This window comes from Oncorhynchus kisutch, linkage group LG13 (genome assembly GCF_002021735.2).
Source record: "Oncorhynchus kisutch isolate 150728-3 linkage group LG13, Okis_V2, whole genome shotgun sequence".
NCBI lineage: Eukaryota > Metazoa > Chordata > Actinopteri > Salmoniformes > Salmonidae > Oncorhynchus > Oncorhynchus kisutch.
The window spans coordinates 3,952,276-3,965,136 of NC_034186.2; the positions used below are offsets into that span (position 1 = coordinate 3,952,276).

At 43.6% G+C, this 12,861-nt stretch overlaps 1 pseudogene; it reads right to left on the reverse strand.

Moving 5' to 3' along the window:
• Positions 1–12,861, reverse strand: part of LOC109876069 (tyrosine-protein kinase RYK-like) — a 113,603-nt pseudogene that overhangs the window by 72,106 nt on the left and 28,636 nt on the right.

Below are 12,861 nucleotides of genomic sequence, written 5' to 3' on the forward strand. Positions count from 1 at the left end.
TATCCTGGTATGGCATAAGGTCTGTATGAAGGTATGACAATCTGGATACTGCCCAAGTCTAATGGAGTCCTAAATAGCAATGCTTCTGACCCAAGCTGGTCTCAGTCCCTCTCTCAGTCTAAGCTCATCTCTCTGTCTGAAAGCTCTCCTCTCATCCCTGTGCCTTTTAAAAGCTTTTCTGAGATGCCTCAGGTCCAGGCCCACCCAAGCAGAAGAAGGCAAGTACCAAGTACTAAGTATCAGGACAGCTAATGGCTGCTGGTCACTGAGGCAGCAGCAGCACACGGTTCACTATAATAGTCCTGAATAAACCCCATGGAGAGGTGACTGGAGAGAGGGAGAGGTGACTGGAGAGGTGGAGGGGGGGTTGTTGAGAGGGGGGAATCAGATAGTTTCAAAGGATAAAGCCCATCTCCCTCTACGTCTAGTATTATACTGCATTGTTGCACTGCCTTGCTGAGGCAGAGGCTATAACAGAGATGACTGGAGCCTTATTGAACTGCATGGCTGTATACATGGAGAGCCTTATTGAACTGCATGGCTGTATACATGGAGGAGAGCCTTATTGAACTGCATGGCTGAATACATGGAGGAGAGCCTTATTGAACTGCATGGCTGAATACATGGAGGAGAGCCTTATTGAACTGCATGGCTGAATACATGGAGAGCCTTATTGAACTGCATGGCTGAATACATGGAGAGCCTTATTGAACTGCATGGCTGAATATATGGAGAGCATTATTGAGCTACATGGCTGAATACATGGAGGTGGAGGAGAGCCTTGTTGAACTGCATGGCTGTATACATGGAGAGCCTTATTGAACTGCATGGCTGAATACATGGAGTTGGAGGAGAGCCTTATTGAGCTACATGGCTGAATACATGGAGGTGGAGGAGAGCCTTATTGAGCTATATACATGGAGATCCTACAAGTCATTCTGTGTTCCATTAAGCTCTGTGGTTGTATACTGCCACTTAGTCTGAGCCTATCCGCTGTAACATTCTAGTCTAGTTTAGGGGACAGGATATAGGATGTATGGCTATACGGAGCTGGTTTAGGGAACAGGATATAGGATGTAGGGCTATATGGAGCTGGTTTAGGGAACAGGATATAGGATGTAGGGCTATATGGAGCTGGTTTAGGACACAGGATAGACAATGTATGGCTATATGGAGCTGGTTTAGGGGACAGGATATAGGATGTATGGCTATAGGGAGCTGGTTTAGGGAACAGGATAGACGATGTATGGCTATATGGAGCTGGTTTAGGGGACAGGATATAGGATGTATGGCTATACGGAGCTGGTTTAGGACACAGGATATAGGATGTATGGCTATACGGAGCTGGTTTAGGGAACAGGATATAGGATGTATGGCTATATGGATTGGCCTACTTACTCTCTGGCCTCTGAATGGTCTTGTTGTTGGAGACCGGTGTAATCTTCGGATCAGAATCAATTCCTGTTAGAGACACACAGAGGAGGAAGAAAGATTTAGAGCAGGAAGCGAAATGAAGATCAGTAGCGGAACATTAAGGGGATTGGTAGACCGATGTATACAAGGCTGGAGCCACACAGATTTCACAAACTAAGCATTTACCAAGATGTGATACAACTTAGAAATAGCCAGCTGCTTAACAGTCCTGGACAGACACCATTTTTACAACACGGTATATGAGGCAGAGAGAGGCACAAAAACACTACCCTCCTCAGGTGGCTGATTTGACTCGTGTTTAAAATAAGCAGTAGCGGGCATAGAGTTATTAGATTTATTGTCCGTTTCCTCTCAGCAAGCATATGACAAGCAGGGTGTGTGTGTGTGTAATTATCTAGTGTGGTTGAAAATAGCAGCAGCAGAACTTAAGACAAACACCTTTCCATCAACATAACGCTTTCAGAAAGTACTGAAACCCCTGGACTTTTTCCACATTTTGTTACATTAAAGCCTCATTCTAAAACAGATTAAATAAATGTAAAAAATCCTCAGAAATCTACACACAATACTCCATAATGACATCACAATACCCCATAATGACATCACAATACCCCATAATGACATCACAATACTCCATAATGACATCACAATACTCCATAATGACAAAGTGAAAACAGGTTTAGACATTTTAGCAAATATAAAATCAGAAATATGAGACTCGAAATTGAGCTCCTGTTCCATCCATCATCCCTCAGATGTTTCTACAACTTGATTGGAGTCCACCTTTGGTCAATTCAACTGATTGAACATGATTTGCAAAGGCACACACCTGTCTATATAAGGTCCCACAGTTGACAGTGCATGTCAGAGCAAAAACCAAGCCATGAGGTCGAAGGAGTTGTCCGTAGAGCTCTGAGACAGGATTGTGTCGAGGCACAGATTTGGGGAAGGGTACCAAAACATTTCTGCAGCATTGAAGTTCCCCAAGAACACAGTGGCTTCCATCATTCTTAAATAGATGAAGTTTGGAACCACCAAGACTCTTCCAAGAGCTGGCCACCCAGGAGAACTGAGCAATCGGGGGAGAAGGGCCTTGGTCAGGGAGGTGACCAAGACCCAATGGTCACTCTGAAAGAGCTCTAGAGTTCCTCTGTGGAGATGGGAGAACATTACAGAAGAACAACCATCTCTGCAGCACTCCACCAATCAGGCCTTCATGGTAGAGTGGCCAGACGGAAGCCACTCCTCAGTAAAAGGCACATGACAGCCTTTTAAACAGGATTCTCTGGTCTGATGAAACCAAGACTGAACTCTTTGGCCTGAATGCCAAGCATTATATCTGGAGGAAACCTGGCACCATCCCTACGGTGAAGCCGTGGGGATGTTTTTCAGCGGCAGGGACTGGGAGACCAGTCAGGATTGAGGGAAAGATGAGATGAGTACAGAGAGATACTTGACGGCAGAGTTCCTCTGTTCAGTGTCTGTTCTTTTGCCCATCTTAATCTTTTCTTTTTATTGGCCAGTCTGAGATATGGATTTTTCTTTGTGAACTCTGCCTAGAAGGCCAACATCCCGGAGTCGCCTCTTCACTGTTGACGTTGAGACTGGTGTTTTGCGGGTACTATGTAATGAAGCTGCCAGTTGAGGACTTGTGAGGCGTCTGTTTCTCAAACTAGACACTAATGTACATGTCCTATTGCTCAGTTGTGCACCGGGGCCTCCCACTCCTCTATCTATTCTGGTTAGGGCCAGTTTGCGCTGTTCTGTAAGGGGAGTAGTACACAGCGTTGTACGAGATCTTCAGTTTCTTGACAATTTCTCGCATGGAATAGCCTTCATTTCTCAGAACAAGAATAGACTGATGAGTTTCAGAAGACAGTTGATCGTTTCTGGCCATTTTGAGCCTGTAATCGAACCCACAAATGCTGATGCTGCAGATACTCAACAAGGCCAGTTTTATTGCTTCTTTAATCAACACGACAGTTTTCAGCTGTGCTAACATAATTGCAGCACAGGATGCTAATATGACTAGGATTATCGTCAACTAGCACGGGATGCTAAAATGACTAAGATTATCGTCAACTAGCACGGGACGCTAATATGACTAAGATTATCATCAACTAGCACGGGCTGCTAGACGGTGTTCCAGCATCGCCACAGACAAACGGTGTTCCAGCATCGCCACAGACAAACGGTGTTCCAGCACGTTGGAGGGGGGGAGATGGAGACAGTTTGATGGTTTAAGGTAGAAAAACAATTGTTTATAATAATTATTCATTTACACTACTGCTATTGTGTATATATTTACCTAAAAAAATACAATAGAATTAATTAATTTGAACAATTACAACTGTTATTTTATTCACGGTCTTCACTCATAATCGTCGATGACACGGTTATACTGTTCCGGCCCTGACTGACAGGAAGAGGAGTCTTACGTTTGTAGCACATTTTCCTCCTCTTGAAGTTGAGGACTGTGAAGTTGTTCGAGTGGCTGGTGAGGTTGAGCTGTACCGTCAGGACCGCCTCTCCATCTACCTTCCCTGAGCAGAACAGGTCCACTCTGAACACTACACACACAGAGAGAGAAACACAGATTGACAGAGAGAGCCAACACAGCGACAGACAGAGAGATTACACTGGGTTCCCCTGTGTTCCTACTAGTTCAGGGGTCGGTCTAGTTACTCTACTGCAGGCTTTATTAGGGACCCTACTGCAGGCTTTATTAGGGACCCTACTGCAGGCTTTATTAGGGACCCTACTGCAGGCTTTATTAGGGACCCTACTGCAGGCTTTATTAGGGACCCTACTGCAGGCTTTATTAGGGACCCTACTGCAGGCTTTATTAGGGACCCTACTGCAGGCTGTATTAGGGACCCTACTGCAGGCTGTATTAGGGACCCTACTGCAGGCTTTATTAGGTACCCTACTGCAGGCTTTATTAGGGACCCTACTGCAGGCTTTATTAGGGACCCTACTGCAGGCTTTATTAGGGACCCTACTGCAGGCTTTATTAGGTACCCTACTGCAGGCTTTATTAGGGACCCTACTGCAGGCTTTATTAGGGACCCTACTGCAGGCTGTATTAGGGACCCTACTGCAGGCTTTATTAGGGACCCTACTGCAGGCTTTATTAGGGACCCTACTGCAGGCTTTATTAGGGACCCTACTGCAGGCTGTATTAGGGACCCTACTGCAGGCTGTATTAGGGACCCTACTGCAGGCTGTATTAGGGACCCTACTGCAGGCTTTATTAGGGACCCTACTGCAGGCTTTATTAGGGACCCTACTGCAGGCTGTATTAGGGACCCTACTGCAGGCTTTATTAGGGACCCTACTGCAGGCTTTATTAGGGACCCTACTGCAGGCTTTATTAGGGACCCTACTGCAGGCTTTATTAGGGACCCTACTGCAGGCTTTATTAGGGACCCTACTGCAGGCTTTATTAGGTACCCTACTGCAGGCTTTATTAGGTACCCTACTGCAGGCTTTATTAGGTACCCTACTGCAGGCTTTATTAGGGACCCTACTGCAGGCTTTATTAGGGACCCTACTGCAGGCTTTATTAGGGACCCTACTGCAGGCTTTATTAGGGACCCTACTGCAGGCTGTACTAGGGACCCTACTGCAGGCTTTATTAGGGACCCTACTGCAGGCTTTATTAGGGACCCTACTGCAGGCTTTATTAGGGACCCTACTGCAGGCTTTATTAGGGACCCTACTGCAGGCTTTATTAGGGACCCTACTGCAGGCTTTATTAGGTACCCTACTGCAGGCTTTATTAGGTACCCTACTGCAGGCTTTATTAGGTACCCTACTGCAGGCTTTATTAGGTACCCTACTGCAGGCTTTATTAGGGACCCTACTGCAGGCTTTATTAGGGACCCTACTGCAGGCTTTATTAGGGACCCTACTGCAGGCTGTATTAGGGACCCTACTGCAGGCTGTATTAGGGACCCTACTGCAGGCTGTATTAGGGACCCTACTGCAGGCTTTATAATATAATTTGATTGATTGACTGATCTAGCAACACACACGTTCCAGAAGAACTCAAATACATTTTTCGTGGCTCTGAATATTAATACATACTTTAAAATACAGAAGATAATTATAATGTTCATAATACCAGTGGAGGATGGGAAGTGATGATTGGTTGACAGACCTGAGGCTGTGCGAGGCACCTCCCCCTGGGCAGAGATGTTGCTCTGTGGTTGGTTCATAGCTGCAGGTTTGTCTACATGGAAACCCATCCTGTAATCAACCTGTAGGAGAGGGGCGGAAAGAAGGATGAGTGAGAGAGAGACCGAGTAACCGGCCGACCGAGTGACCGGCCGACCGAGTGAGAGACCGACAGAGTGACCGGCCGACCGAGTGAGAGACCGACAGAGTGACCGGCCGACCGAGTGATAGACCGACAGAGTGACCGGCCGACCGAGTGAGAGACCGACAGTGACCGGCCGACAGACAGAGTGACCGGCCGACCGAGTGAGAGAGACCGAGCGTGTACCTTATCCTTGGAGCGCCAGGTGAAGTGCAGGCTGTTGGTCTCGCTGGGTACAGGCAGGATGAAGGAGAGCGCATAGTGGTTTACCACGTCATCCCTCACATAGTACAGCTCTGCATCTAGACCTGCAACACACACACACACACACACACACACACACACACACACAGTTAGTGCAACATAAACACCTGAAAGAATGAGAAAAACACAGGGATGAGCATTTGAAATAATTTCACTATTTGAATAATTCATTTAAAAAATATATAGGAAATCTGGATAGAGATTGTCTACAGCAGGACAGGGGCCAGTGGTGTGTGAGACTAGGGAGAGATGTTGTCTACAGCAGGGTGGGGATGGACTGGTGGTGTGAGAGACTAGGGAGAGATGTTGTCTACAGCAGGACAGGGATGGACAGGGGCCAGTGGTGTGAGAGACTAGGGACAGATGTTGTCTACAGCAGGGCGGGGATGGACAGGGGCCAGTAGTGTGTGAGACTAGGGAGAGATGTTGTCTAAAGCAGGGCGGGGATGGGCTGGTGGTGTGTGACTAGGGACAGATGTTGTCTACAGCAGGGTGGGGATGGACAGGGGCCAGTAGTGTGTGAGACTAGGGAGAGAGAAAAAGTTGCCAGACTCATACTAGTTAGACAAACTTGTTATCCATCATTCCATCTGGCAGTGCTTCTGTTGCATCAAATCTATGTAAAGAATCTAGCTGAAACAGACAGATGTTAGCTACCTAACCAACTGAAGCGATGTTGCCGAGCTACCTAACCAACTGAAGCTATGTTGCCGCGCTACCTAACCAACTGAAGCTATGTTGCCGAGCTACCTAACCAACTGAAGCGATGTTGCCGCGCTACCTAACCAACTGAAGCGATGTTGCCGCGCTACCTAACCAACTGAAGCGATGTTGCCGCGCTACCTAACCAACTGAAGCGATGTTGCCGCGCTACCTAACCAACTGAAGCGATGTTGCCGCGCTACCTAACCAACTGAAGCTGTTGCCGAGCTACCTAACCAACTGAAGCGATGTTGCCGAGCTACCTAACCAACTGAAGCGATGTTGCAGAGCTACCTAACCAACTGAAGCGATGTTGCCGAGCTACCTAACCAACTGAAGCTATGTTGCCGAGCTACCTAACCAACTGAAGCTATGTTGCCGCGCTCCTCGTCCTGGTCTACAACAACTTCGTTCAGATTAAACAGCCTACCTGAGAGTTGCTGGTTGTAGCCTACTCCTTCTCATTTAGCTAACTTAATTTGGAGGTTTTAATTCATTTTGCATTGATTACAGATCTCCCACTTCCAGCAGTGATTTATACTGTATATACACTAGATGGCTAACAGGGGGTGCTGTTTTGAAGCCACCGCGCCTCCATCTTGGTACTCTCCTCCCATTCTAAAATAAAATATTTTTGGAAGCTATATTCGTTTATTAAACGTCTACATTTGTGTTACTACATGTATTCTATTAGATACCTTAATGCTTTTAAATTAAAACTGTGCTAAACATTAAAAAAATTAGACAAAAACATTTCCTTAGAGTATACATTTTTTTTGCAAGTACTAATGTTACGGTCCCTACTGACAAATACAGTGCCATCAGAAAGCATTCATAACCCAGCACGTATTCCGCATGCGTTACAGCCTGAATTCATTTGCTTCCCTCTGGCCCATCTACACACAATACCCCGTAATGACAAAGTGAAAACATGTTTAGAAACCTTTGCCCAATATATTGAAAATAAAATATCTAAATGTACATAAGTATTCACACCCCTGAGTCGATACTTGTTAGAAATCACCTTTGGTGGTGATAACAGCTAACAGAGTCTTCCTGGGTAAATCTAAGAGCTTTGCACACTTGGATTATACAATATTTCCACAAATTCTTATGAAAGTTCTTCAAGCTTTGTCAAGTTGATCATTGCTAGTCAGCCATTTTAATATCTCATCATAGATTTTACCGATGACAAGCATACTCATAACATGATGCAGCCACCACCATGGTTGACAATATGAAGAGTGGTACCCTTCCTCTCCGGCAACTGAGTTAGGAAGGACTCCTGTATGTTTGTAGTGACTGGATGTATTGATACACCATCCAAAGCTGGGTTTAACATTAGGAAAATGTGGCGCGGTTCATTTGACCGGCATCATTTAAAAAAAATTACAGGACATTTGAGAACATTACCGGAACCATATGCATTTAGTGCGTAACCACGGTGCTCAGAATGAAAGAAATCACATTTTAGAATATGGTAATGCATATTAACAGAACGTGAAATGTTGATGATGCAACAATGTACAGTCCTTGGTGAATTCTGATGTATTCTAACATCAAAGTGCACCTGTTTCTCTCAGCCAACAAGCCATGTAACGAACACCAAAATCACTAGCCTATGTCATCGTACTTTCCCCCAACAGTTAACCTACTCTATTAGTCAGCTTTTTGAGAAAAATGTGGCATTGAGAAAGAAAAAAAGTGTGCCTGTTCCAAAAGACTGGGACAGTTGTAGGATGATAGATCCCAAATTCATACAACCAGTAGGACGAGACTACATAACATAAAAACATTAAAAAGTAATACATCCGATAAACAGATCAGACAAAGTTTACCTTAACCTAATATTTTTTCATATTAGCAGCGCAGCAATGCACACAAGGCAGTAGGCGACACCTACTGGTAGGTTCCATAATGCACACAAGGCAGTAGGCGACACCTACTGGTAGGTTCCATAATGCACACAAGGCAGTAGGCAACACCTACTGGTAGGTTCCATAATGCACACAAGGCAGTAGGCGACACCTACTGGTAGGTTCCATAATGCACACAAGGCAGTAGGCGACACCTACTGGTAGGTTCCATAATGCACACAAGGCAGTAGGCGACACCTACTGGTAGGTTCCATAATGCAGTTTCATGTGACAGATGAAAATATCCGTTTGAAATTTAGAAAGAGAGGAGATTTAATATGCAACAACTAGCACGGCTGCTAATATGACTAGGATTATCATCAACTAGCTAGGGATGCTAATATGACTAGGATTATCATCAACTAGCACGGGATGATAAAATGACTAGGATTATCATCAACTAGCACAGGATGCTAACACGACTAAGATTATCAACTAGTATGGGATGCTAATATGACTAGCATAATCATCAACTAGCACAGGCTGCTAACATGACTAAGATTATCAACTAGTATGGGATGCTAATATGACTAGGATTATCATCAACTAGCACAGGATGCTAACACGACTAAGATTATCAACTAGTATGGGATGCTAATATGACTAGCATAATCATCAACTAGCACAGGCTGCTAACACGACTAAGATTATCAACTAGTATGGGATGCTAATATGACTAGCATAATCATCAACTAGCACAGGCTGCTAACATGACTAAGATTATCAACTAGTATGGGATGCTAATATGACTAGGATTATCATCAACTAGCACGGGCTGCTAACATGACTAGGATTATCATCAACTAGCACGGGCTGCTAATATGACTAGGATTATCATCAACTAGCACAGGATGCTAACACGACTAAGATTATCAACTAGTATGGGATGCTAATATGACTAGCATAATCATCAACTAGCACAGGCTGCTAACATGACTAGGATTATCATCAACTAGCACAGGATGCTAACACGACTAAGATTATCAACTAGTATGGGATGCTAATATGACTAGGATTATCATCAACTAGCACAGGATGCTAATATGACTAGGATTATCATCAACTAGCACGGCTGCTAACACGACTAGGATTATAATCAACTAGCACGGGATGCTAATATGACTAGGATTATCGTCAACTAGCACGGGCTGCTAAAACGACTAGGATTATCATCAACTAGCACGGGCTGCTAATATGACTAGGATTATCATCAACTAGCACGGGATGATAAAATGACTAGGATTATCATCAACTAGCACAGGATGCTAACACGACTAAGATTATCAACTAGTATGGGATGCTAATATGACTAGCATAATCATCAACTAGCACAGGCTGCTAACATGACTAAGATTATCAACTAGTATGGGATGCTAATATGACTAGGATTATCATCAACTAGCACAGGATGCTAACACGACTAAGATTATCAACTAGTATGGGATGCTAATATGACTAGCATAATCATCAACTAGCACAGGCTGCTAACATGACTAAGATTATCAACTAGTATGGGATGCTAATATGACTAGGATTATCATCAACTAGCACAGGATGCTAACACGACTAAGATTATCAACTAGTATGGGATGCTAATATGACTAGGATTATCATCAACTAGCACAGGATGCTAACACGACTAAGATTATCAACTAGTATGGGATGCTAATATGACTAGCATAATCATCAACTAGCACAGGCTGCTAACATGACTAAGATTATCAACTAGTATGGGATGCTAATATGACTAGCATAATCATCAACTAGCACAGGCTGCTAACACGACTAAGATTATCAACTAGTATGGGATGCTAATATGACTAGCATAATCATCAACTAGCACAGGCTGCTAACATGACTAAGATTATCAACTAGTATGGGATGCTAATATGACTAGGATTATCATCAACTAGCACAGGATGCTAATATGACTAGGATTATCACCAACTAGCACGGCTGCTAAAACGACTAGGATTATCATCAACTAGCACGGGCTGCTAATATGACTAGGATTATCATCAACTAGCACGGGCTGCTAACATGACTAGGATTATCATCATCAACTAGCACGGGCTGCTAACATGACTAGGATTATCATCATCAACTAGCACGGGCTGCTAACATGACTAGGATTATCATCAACTAGCACGGGCTGCTAATATGACTAGGATTATCATCAACTAGCACAGGATGCTAACACGACTAAGATTATCAACTAGTATGGGATGCTAATATGACTAGGATTATCATCAACTAGCACAGGATGCTAATATGACTAGGATTATCATCAACTAGCACGGCTGCTAACACGACTAGGATTATAATCAACTAGCACGGGATGCTAATATGACTAGGATTATCGTCAACTAGCACGGGCTGCTAAAACGACTAGGATTATCATCAACTAGCACGGGCTGCTAATATGACTAGGATTATCATCAACTAGCACGGGCTGCTAACATGACTAGGATTATCATCATCAACTAGCACGGGCTGCTAACATGACTAGGATTATCATCAACTAGCACAGGATGCTAACACGACTAAGATTATCAACTAGTATGGGATGCTAATATGACTAGGATTATCATCAACTAGCACAGGATGCTAATATGACTAGGATTATCAACTAGCACGGCTGCTAACACGACTAGGATTATAATCAACTAGCACGGGATGCTAATATGACTAGGATTATCGTCAACTAGCACGGGCTGCTAAAACGACTAGGATTATCATCAACTAGCACGGGCTGCTAATATGACTAGGATTATCATCAACTAGCACGGGATGATAAAATGACTAGGATTATCATCAACTAGCACAGGATGCTAACACGACTAAGATTATCAACTAGTATGGGATGCTAATATGACTAGCATAATCATCAACTAGCACAGGCTGCTAACATGACTAAGATTATCAACTAGTATGGGATGCTAATATGACTAGGATTATCATCAACTAGCACAGGATGCTAACACGACTAAGATTATCAACTAGTATGGGATGCTAATATGACTAGCATAATCATCAACTAGCACAGGCTGCTAACATGACTAAGATTATCAACTAGTATGGGATGCTAATATGACTAGGATTATCATCAACTAGCACAGGATGCTAATATGACTAGGATTATCATCAACTAGCACGGCTGCTAAAACGACTAGGATTATCATCAACTAGCACGGGCTGCTAATATGACTAGGATTATCATCATCAACTAGCACGGGCTGCTAACATGACTAGGATTATCATCATCAACTAGCACGGGCTGCTAACATGACTAGGATTATCATCAACTAGCACGGGCTGCTAATATGACTAGGATTATCATCAACTAGCACAGGATGCTAACACGACTAAGATTATCAACTAGTATGGGATGCTAATATGACTAGCATAATCATCAACTAGCACAGGCTGCTAACACGACTAAGATTATCAACTAGTATGGGATGCTAATATGACTAGCATAATCATCAACTAGCACAGGCTGCTAACATGACTAAGATTATCAACTAGTATGGGATGCTAATATGACTAGGATTATCATCAACTAGCACAGGATGCTAATATGACTAGGATTATCATCAACTAGCACGGCTGCTAAAACGACTAGGATTATCATCAACTAGCACGGGCTGCTAATATGACTAGGATTATCATCAACTAGCACGGGCTGCTAACATGACTAGGATTATCATCATCAACTAGCACGGGCTGCTAACATGACTAGGATTATCATCATCAACTAGCACGGGCTGCTAACATGACTAGGATTATCATCAACTAGCACAGGATGCTAACACGACTAAGATTATCAACTAGTATGGGATGCTAATATGACTAGGATTATCATCAACTAGCACAGGATGCTAATATGACTAGGATTATCAACTAGCACGGCTGCTAACACGACTAGGATTATAATCAACTAGCACGGGATGCTAATATGACTAGGATTATCGTCAACTAGCACGGGCTGCTAAAACGACTAGGATTATCATCAACTAGCACGGGCTGCTAATATGACTAGGATTATCATCAACTAGCACGGGATGATAAAATGACTAGGATTATCATCAACTAGCACAGGATGCTAACACGACTAAGATTATCAACTAGTATGGGATGCTAATATGACTAGCATAATCATCAACTAGCACAGGCTGCTAACATGACTAAGATTATCAACTAGTATGGGATGCTAATATGACT